Source organism: Nannospalax galili, unplaced genomic scaffold (assembly GCF_000622305.1).
Source record: "Nannospalax galili isolate Female #2095 unplaced genomic scaffold, S.galili_v1.0 scaffold2008, whole genome shotgun sequence".
In the NCBI taxonomy this organism is placed as follows: Eukaryota; Metazoa; Chordata; class Mammalia; order Rodentia; family Spalacidae; genus Nannospalax; species Nannospalax galili.
In genome coordinates this window covers 178,852-188,619 of record NW_008357485.1, presented here as the reverse complement: position 1 = coordinate 188,619, position 9,768 = coordinate 178,852, and the positions used below count along the sequence as shown (strand labels likewise).

The window sequence follows — 9,768 nt, the reverse complement described above, 5'->3', positions numbered from 1 at the left end:
AGTGGCGCACACCTGTAGTCCCAGCACTTGGGAGGCAGAGGCAGGTGGATCTCTGTGAGTTCAAGGCCAGCCTGGTTACATAGTGAGTTCCAGGATAGCTGGGGCTACAGTGAGACCCTGTCTCAAAAAAGACCAAAAAAAAAAAAGAGGATGGGGACTGGAGAGATGGCTCAGTGGTTAAGAGCATTGGCTGCTCTTGCAGAAGACCTGGGTCTTGCAGAAGACATGGGTGCAGGCAATACATATAAAATAAAAGAAAATACACATTAAAACAGGGAACGAAAAGAAACGAGTCATGAAGATAGATCAGGGTCTGCAGAATCAGGGACAGTCATTATAGACAGTGATAAGTTATACAGTGGTAAGTTTTACAAAAGGAACCAATACAGCTCGCAGGGACAGACTCTACAAATAGACATTGACTCTTGAAATGTGGATCTGAGGTTTTCCAGACAAAGTTAGGAACAGAATATATACACAGGCAGGACCTGCAGGGTGCAACAGGCCATGTAGCTAGAAAATAGCTTTACAAACAGGAATGCTTCCTCGAATTGAAGAAGGGTTGCAACAGATTCAAGATTTCCTTGAGAAATGAATTCTGTAGACAGGGACCCTCCAGGTATACAAGGACAGGCTGTGCAGAGACCCAGGTGCTACCCAGGGAAGGGCAAACAGGCTGGGCAAACAGGTAAAGATTGGGAGTGTGGATGGGGAAGGGTCAGACTCTATAGCTACATACAGGTACATAGATGCACAAGGCTCTGCAAACAGGACACTACATCTTTGGCTAGAGAAAGACTTTGCAGACAGAGCCAGGCTCTTAAAGCCAGGAAAAGCTCCATAGACATGCCAGGCTCTATACACAGGATAGCTTCAGCAAACAGACTAAACCCTGCAGACATGGTTACCGGAACAGGTTGAAAAACAATTGCGGGTTCTGAAAAAAAAGTCCTATAGTCAGAGAGACTTGAAGAAGAGTGGAGGTTTTAAAAGACAGGCTCTGTCAACAGTAGTGGCTTTTCTGGAAGACATAGGAGCCATGGGATGAGTAACAAGACAGTCAGCACATGGGCAGGACTGGGAACCAGGACTGAGTTCTGTGGAAAACCCCAGATCCTTTAAATAGGGACAGGCTTTATAGAAGGTCAGTTTGGAGATGGGCAAAGGCTGTGTCAACGGGATGGCTCTCTTTGGAGAGTCACATGAAAATCGAAGCAGCGTGCACAGACAAGCAGAGGCTCTGCAAACAGGGATGAGATCTGCAGAAAGACCTGGGTGTTCCTGGACAAACATGATCCCCTGAACGAGCCTACAAACTGACAGTTTCTACCGGGGAAATTCAGACGGCTGCGCAAAGGGGAAAAAGTTCCTGGAAAGAACACATGAAATGCAGGCTCTGCCCGCAGAATGCAGTTCTAAAGTGGGATGTGGCTCCACCATCAGGGACAGAGATACATTGTAACTATCCTAGCAGGAGTTTACATAGCCTAGGGAGACAATGATGCCCCACCCTTCTTATGAACCCCAAATTGGAATCTCCTCAGGAATCTCATTCTAGGGAAGGAAAGCCTGAAGCCCCCAGTACCAGCCAGAGGATTAATTTGTATCTCAAGGAGAATGATGTCACACAGTTCTGACAACTTGTCAGACCACCTTGCAGGAGAGACTGGAACAGAGACATTGATGGTCAGTGGTGGGCTGGACCACACTTTGAGCTTAGGTATGTGTAAGTCTTGCCCTCGAGGTAAACCTAAGCCTCATATCAGGACTCTGGGAGGTGGACTTGGTGGTCATTGAAACTGAAACTGTATTTGTTCCTCTTCCCATTAAGGCCACATTGGATAGATCTGTTTTTCACTGTTACTTTTTTTGTTAACCTATTATGGGAAGCCGAGTCTAACTTACAGGGCTACCAGGGCCCAGGCTGTGATGCTCAAAGCTCTGATAATATTACCATGGAGGAAACAGTTTTCCTTGACAGGGACAGGCACAATACATGAACTAATCTTTGCAAACAGGCACCCAGACAAAGGTACTGGTAAAGTTCTGTAGCCAGTGATGAACTGCGCATTCGAGGAAGCTGCTGGAATAAAAACAAATCTCATACATAGGGAGAAACGGAAACAGTTGAAAGAGACATAGATAGAAAACAGGGATGAATTTTACAACCTCTGTAAAACAGGACAAAAGTCTGCCAACCCAGGGCAGAGACATTGCACACAAGCCCATCTCTGAGGACTGTAACATTCTGCAGCAAGTGACAAGTTCAGGTGATCTGAGAAGGTTGGGCCAATGAGACATATGGATTCCTAAACAGACCCTTGAAAGAGGGTTGAATTCTGTTAACAAGCAGGCTCTGCAAACAGTTGCAGGCTTTGTAAACAGCTACTTGGCTTGGAAGAGTTGTATACAAAGAAGGGAGAAAAGCATGAGAGATTTGTGAGGTGTCAAAGACTATTTCTCTCTCTCTCTCTCTCTGTCTCTTTCTGTCTCTCTGTATATCTCTGTCTGTCTCTGTCTCTCCCCCCCCCCCCCCCCCCGCATCTGAGGCTTCCCTCACCACTTCTCCCACTTCTCCAGAAACCTGTGAAGTCTGGCATTCCTTAATGCATCTTTCTACATCTGACCTACATCCTGCCAGCTCTTTCTCTTTTCACTGCTGCTTTGCTAAGTGTAAGGTCAGAACAGACAAAGAAGTCACTTGGCTCTGAGTGTCTCAGGTGGTCCTGGTACTCTCCTCTCCCTCCTGCACTCCAGCCCTGTCCTATCAACAGTAGGAACACCCTCAGATCTGCTGCCTTGTATGACAGGGGAGAGGGGATAAGGTGAGAGGAGACAGAGCCATGCCATTAGGTAGCATGGTGGCTCTCATTTCTTACTCCTTTGTCTAAGGCCCCCGAGGGCGGGGCTCAGGACCTGTGAGCTTACAGTGCGCAGAACAAGGTGGGCTGAAAAGGAGGTGGGACAGGATTGTCCCTAATGAGTCACGCTAGTGGAGGCTGTGGGTTGGGCAGTCTTTGGAGCAACCTACAGCACAGTATTGGCCTTCCCGAACATGGCACAGAAACTGCATCTCTTTGGTTTGCGTCCCCAACCCTGGAGCAGGAGATTCTTCCTAGTGCTCTGATGTACAACAGCGGATCCATAAATAGTTGTTGATTAAATGGCTTGGCCAAGGCAAATGCAGAATAGGGATATCATGCATGCTAACAGCACCTCCAGTTGATGTCATTATGTGACAATGACATGCATGACAGGCAGACAGAGTGGCTATGAAATGGTCATCCCCAGCAGTAGAAAACATGATGATACCATATGGTAGGCCTGGAGACATGCGACAGGACACTGAGTGATGTGCAAAAATAGTGATCAGGAGAGTGACCAGGGACCTACACAGACAGCGATCTGAGGCACAGACAGATGGGAACTATAAGCTATAGTAGGTCTTGTAACTGCATGGGCCACAGAAGGGCCAGAAGACCACTGACCTCAGGCCCACAGGGGACAGGAAAGACAAGACTGGTAGCTGGCACAGCTGTGTGTAAGCTGGCTTCATCAGGAGGGCAGCATCACCCCAAGGGAGGTTGGAAAGGTGCCCTGATCTGATTGATACCTACAGCCTGGGGAGCTAGACAGGGGCCGAAGCGCCATCCTTCCCCTAGGGGAGAGGAGGGGCACCTAAGAGAGGGGTCCCTTCCCTCTTTTAACACCCTTGTCTTTCCTCCAGGTTGTCCTTCTGGCAGAGGTTCTGAATCTTCCCAAAGGGTCACCTATGACCCTACCAGCTCCCCCACAATGTTCCCTTTTTCTCATGTGGAACTTCTCCCCACCACCCTCCTACTGGGAACCTCATCTCTTATTTACTCCCCGTCCTGGAAGTCTTCTCTTCCCTGGGGTAGCCTCTTCCTTTTCTTGGGGTTCCTTTCTCTCCTAGACATCACATTCCTCCGTCCCTCAGTGCCCCACCTTTCCCCAGGGGCTCTACCCAATCCCTTAGACTCCTAATATTTCTGTTGACCTCTCTCCCTGGGGTCACTCCTTCCTCCAGACACTCCGCCCCCGCCAGTGTCCCCTCCTTTCTCTAGGTGCCCTCCCCTCTCCCCAGGTGTCCTTTCTCTCTTTGTGACTTCCTCCCTTCCTCTCTGGGTACCTGAAGGTAGACCCTGAGATTTCTTTGCTTATCTTCCAGGAAATGGGGAGGGGCTCAATCTGCTGAAGGATAGGAGGCAGACAAAACCACTCTGGTGGTGACAGAGACCCCAACTATATGCAATATTTGCTGCTTCTTTCCCTCAGAATGTCCTGGCAATGTGGCTCTCCTTCCCACTCCATACCCTCAATGTTCTCACCTGTCTGGCTGCTCACTGCCCTCAGTTCTGTCAACCTCCAGCCTCTGTGACCCTGAGTCCTGGAACACTATGGCCTCCCAACCCTGGGCTCTGAACAGCTCCTCTACTCCCTATCCAAGCCCCTTCCCCCCAGGCCTACCTTCTGGGAACTGCTCTGGTGCCTTTCTTCACCTTGTTTGTAGGCAGTGCTAGGCCTGGCAAGGAGCCAGGCTCTGCCCATTGCCCCTCCCCCCTAACTGTAACTCAATCCTAGGCTGTCTTGCATGACACACCCCAGTGCCTGGTGTTGCAGGGACTGGGCATTCAGACTTAGTCAGTCAACAAATATTGGCCTAACCATCTAGGAGCCAGCCCCTTTCTCATGTTCTGGCAGACTCACTTCCTGGGTTCCAGTGGGTAGAGAAGTCAGGGGATGGAAGTCTGAGCTTGGCTGAGGGTGGTCTGTGGAATACACTGATTTCCCATCCTGGGAGCCCAGGTGGGCACCCACCCAGGGTGTGAGGTCTGTCTGGATCCAGGGGTCAGGCCACTGGAGTGAACCTGTAAGATGCAGGTTATTTTAAGAGATGGAAGAAGGTGGCCAAGGTGGCCTTCCAGCATCTTCCTGTCTCCTTCATCCCCCACCTCCCATCATGGGCTGACTGCCCAGCATGACCCTCCCCAGGGAGCTCTGATACCCATCGTGGGAGAGGCCAGTTGAGCCTTTGCGAGGAAGAAATCTCACCCACACCCTAGAATGCCCTCCACTGCTCCTCCTGATTGTGGGGTACAGGAGGCACTGGAAATAGAGCCTTCCAGAAATCCCTGGGATACAACCTCCCTTTACTTTCTTCCACTATAGGCATCAGTCTCAGCCAGGACCCAGCCAGTGCATGCCCCCCCTTTAAGGGTACACCCAAGACCCTTTCCTTGTGTCCAGTTGCCACCCAGAAAGCTCTGTGTCACAGTGGTGGGCACTCCAGGATTCTGGTCCAGTCTGTCCATTACAACCTGCAGGTGCGTGTGTGTGTGTGTGTGTGTGTGTGTGTGAGTGTGTGTGTGTGTGTGTGTGGTTTTATTTTGTTTTTCTCTGATTGGGTCACACGTGTAACCAAAGATGGCTTGGAACTCATAATCTACCTGCCTTGGCCTCCTGTGTTGAGATTGCAGGTGTGCCACCAAGCCAGTCGTGCCACATTAAACAGATGCAGTTGTGGGTCTCTGTGTGTAAAAGAGATGCAGGTGTCACAGGGCACGTGATTAGTTCTGTGTCTGGGTCACAGGATGTCATGAAGTGCCTGTATCTCCTGGGTCTGAGTGTTTGGCTCCACCTGTGCGTCTGCTTGCCTGTGGCCTACCCCTTCTGTGTCCCCACATTTCCACTCCTTCCTGTTTCCTCCTCACCCCTCTATCAGTCTGTTCTCATAATCCCCTGTTCCCCTTCGTGGCTGGGTCTGTTACCATCTTCCCTTCCTCTATCTCTTTTGGGGAAAGGGGGTTGGTCTCAAAAAGTCACTGGGAACACAGCTCAGGCCTCAGCCCTTCTCTCTTTTCCACTTTCCTTCCAAGTTCTAGGCCCAAGATTGAAAGTATCACAGAATCCTGGTGTCTCTCCTGCCCCCCACTTCCATCCCCTGTTCCCACCCCCAGTCTCAGTCTCCTTAATGAACTAGGTAGTTACATTTCTTCTGGAAACATCTAGCCTACATGGTGTCTACCTCAGGTCTGTTCCACACCTGCCTGTGCTCAGTCTCTGGAACGTATTCAACTTCAATGAATACCCGGTGGTGGTTTAGGCCTCAGCCTGGGGAATAGTGTTGGGTTCTTTTCCCTTATGCCATAGGCAGCCCCCAGCTGGCCAGTCCTCCTGCCTCCTGCCCAGCTGACTAGTGAGCAGCATTGATCACCCTCTGTCTTATGGCTTTCCTGGCCTTATATCTTCCCTCCCATAGCACCCAGGGGGACTTCTGTCCCCACCTTAATTGTTTTTTGTTCTTTGGTTTCTTATTTTAATTAAAAGTTTTTATCATATTTATATATGCATATGCAGTGGGAGCGTGTGTACCATGCCATGTGTATGGAGGCCAGAGGACAACTTGTGGAGTTGGTTTTCTCTTTCTACTCTGTGGGGCCCGGTGGACTGAACTTAGGTCATCTGACTTGGCAGCAAGCACCTTTACCAGTGGAGTACCTTGTAGGCCCCTTTTATTTTAGTTTTTCTGAGATCAGGCCTCATTTACTGAATTCAGGTTAGCCTTGAACTCATTATGTATGTCTCCACACATAGCTTTCCTGCCCTCACACTTGCAGCAATTCTTCTGTCTCAGCCTCCAGAATGCTATGATTACAGGAGTCTGACATCATGTCTGGTTGTTTTTTTTTTCTGTAGTTTTATAAGTTATGGTAAAGCACAGCCATGCCTTGGAATCTGCAGGAAGACTGGTTTCAATGCCTCATATAAAATGAACTAGTATTTGCATATAACCCCCCATCTCCTATACTTTAAATCCTATCCAGATCACTTATAATACCTAAAACAATGTAAATGTTGTGCAAACAGTTGTCATATGGTATTACCTAGGAACTAAGACAAGAAAAAGGTTTTAAACATATTACAACCTAGAATCACCTGGGAAGGGAGTCTCAATCGAGAAATTGTCTAGATCAGGGAGCCTGTGGTCATGTCTGTAGGGGACTGTCTTGATGGTTAATTAACCCAGCCCACTGTGAGTGGCACTATTCCCCAGGCAGCGGGTCCTGATTACTATAAGAGGAAAAAGCTAGCTGACAGCATTAGCAGCAAGCAGACAGCAGGGGTGTATTCATTTCTCTCTTCTCCTGCCTGTGGCTATAATGTGACTAGCTGCTTAAATTCCTGCCTTGACGTCCCCTCAATGACAGACTGAAACCTGGACTTGTAAGCCGAATAAACCCTTTTTCCCAAAAGTTGTTTTTGGTCAGGGTATTTTCTCACAACAGAAATGAAACTAGATTACTCCCCAAGTGTTTTTATCCCAGGTTTGTTGAATCCATAGCTATGGAACCCACAGATACAGAAAACCAACTGAATAGTCAAAATTTAGCATCCTGGGGCCAGGAGGCATGGAGGTATGTACCTATAATCACAGTACCTGGGAGGTAGAAGCAAAAGGATTGCACATTCAAATCCTGGCTACACAGTGGGACTCAGAAAACAAAACAAAACAAAACAAAAAATTCACCATTACATTTTAAGATGTACAGTTTTGCGGCAGTAAAGATACTCACCATCACACCATCCATATCTCCGTCTCTTCATCTTGCAAAACTGAAACTCTAGGAGGCTGGTGCAATGGCTCAGTGGGTAAAGCATTTGCTGCTGGACAAGCATGAGGACCCAAATTCAAATCCTAACAACCATGCAAAAGTCAGGTTGTGGCAGCATATACCTGTAATGCCAGCAATGAGGGGAGGGAGGAAGGAGGAGAAGGAGGAGGAGGAGGAGGAGGAGGAGAGAGAGAGAGAGAGAGAGAGAGAGAGAGAGAGAGAGAGAGATCCCAGGGGCTTTCAAGCCAGTCTGTGTGAGCTCCAGTTTTAGTGAGCGATACTGTCTCAAAAAATAAGGTGGAAGCTGGGTTGTGATGGCGCACGCCTTTAATGCCAGCACTTGGGAGGCAGAGGCAGCTGGATCTTTGAGAGTTTAAGGCTAACCTGGTCTACACTGTGAGTTCCAGGCCAGTCAGTGCTACATAATGAGACCCTGTCTCAAAAAACAAAACAAAATAAGATGAAGAAATGACTGAGGACATCCTGATGTCAGCCTCTGACCTCCACAAGGGTGAGAACACCTGTGCACGTGCACACACAGACACAGATACACCCCTAAATAAATTAGAAAAAACCCTAAACTGAAACTGTATACCCATTAAGGACTACCTCCCCATTGTCCCCTCCATCAACATATTTTCCATCTCTATGATTTTGACCAGTTACATGGAGACACCTCACCTCACCTCTTACCCACTGCCACTGCCCCAATGCTTCTAGTGCTAAGGCTAGAATGAGACCCAGGCTACCCGGATGTCCCTACAGCTGCATCTTCCGCTACTCTCTCCATTGCTTTGATATGTAGCCACAAGGTCCTTTCTGTCACTTAAAGATACATGGCACTTTCTGGTTTCAATTTGCTCATACCTGGGAAGGACCTCTCCCCTGGTCTGAGGTCCTCTTTCCCCATGTCCTCTCCCTCTGTTCCTCTTCTGAATCTAGGCCTTAGTCCAAACAGCACTGCCTAAACTGAAGCAGTCACCTACCCTAGCTATTCCTTGCTTTTCTCTCCATGCCGCAACAGGAAACTTTTTTAAAAAAGCAGGACATTTTTATTTACACAGGAGTGTTTTAATAATCAGCAAAATTTCGGAAGAGAACTAGAAAAATAGTTAAAAGATAAGTGGACTTATGTTTCAATGTTATGATTTTTCTCATACACCAAAGTTCATTTAAAAAGTTTTTGAAATCCTTGAGTTTCAGATAGGAGCCTAGGAGAATTGTTGGCATCCTTTGGTCAACACATTTATCAGGGTATTTTCTTTTTTCAACGTCCTTCTATGGTTCTGTTAAGCAGTAACCACATTAGCAACACATTCTGAGTGGTATAGCATGATAGCTCTACTACAAAGGGGTTCTGTATTTCTTCATTTAAAAATGATTTATTGAGAATTTCATACATGCATATAAGGTGTTTTGATCAAATCCATGACCACTCCCTGCCCTCCAACTCCTCCCATATCTCCTCATCACTTTTTTCTGACAACTTCATATACTCCTTCTTCTTTATTTTTTTATGGAGCTTTTGGTTACTCTAACACTCCCCACTCTGAAGAGGTAACCCTAAAATATTTTAAGGATTAGATAAAAGCTCCCAAAATACTTTCGATATTTATGGTCTTTGGAACAAAGTATGTTGCTAAGGGGCCCAAGGACATTGTGACTTTTAGCCGAGAAACTGGCTAGTTTTCTTTGAGGTCTTTTTACTCTAACTACCTAGCCAATTCCTACCTCCTATTCTTATCACACCATCCTCTGAAGAGGTTACCCAAATTGCCAATAGGGAATCGGGATGGAGACTGCTCTGGCTTCTTCCATGCTGAACAGGGATGCAGGGTGAGGCAATTGGGGTACCCCTTCAGTGGGTCTATCTAAACGACTCCCAAATTGTATAACTCTTGTCTCTAAGGGAAGAAGAAAGTCCTTGACTCATGAATGGGAGATGTGAAGGAGAAGTAAAGGCAAGAGTCATTAGCATTACAAGTTCTAGACAGGGAGCTAGAAAAAAGTCGGAACAGGGCAATTTTCAAATGTTCATATGAGACTCCATTCTTGACAAGGGCTTCGAAAAGCATCCCTCTACTGGGGTCTTCCTCATTTTTCTTTTATCTTCCAAGCCTGGACTAGTTGGCTG

At 47.5% G+C, this 9,768-nt stretch overlaps 1 protein-coding gene across 1 annotated transcript in view; it reads right to left on the bottom strand.

The window, feature by feature from the left end:
• The window catches only part of Vill (villin like), a 19,542-nt gene extending 15,017 nt beyond the window's left edge, over window positions 1-4,525 (bottom strand). The window contains 1 exon segment of the mRNA XM_008855103.3: window positions 4,489-4,525. The gene's annotated coding sequence lies outside the window, so the exon portion shown is untranslated.
• Between the last annotated feature and the right edge of the window lie 5,243 nt (window positions 4,526-9,768).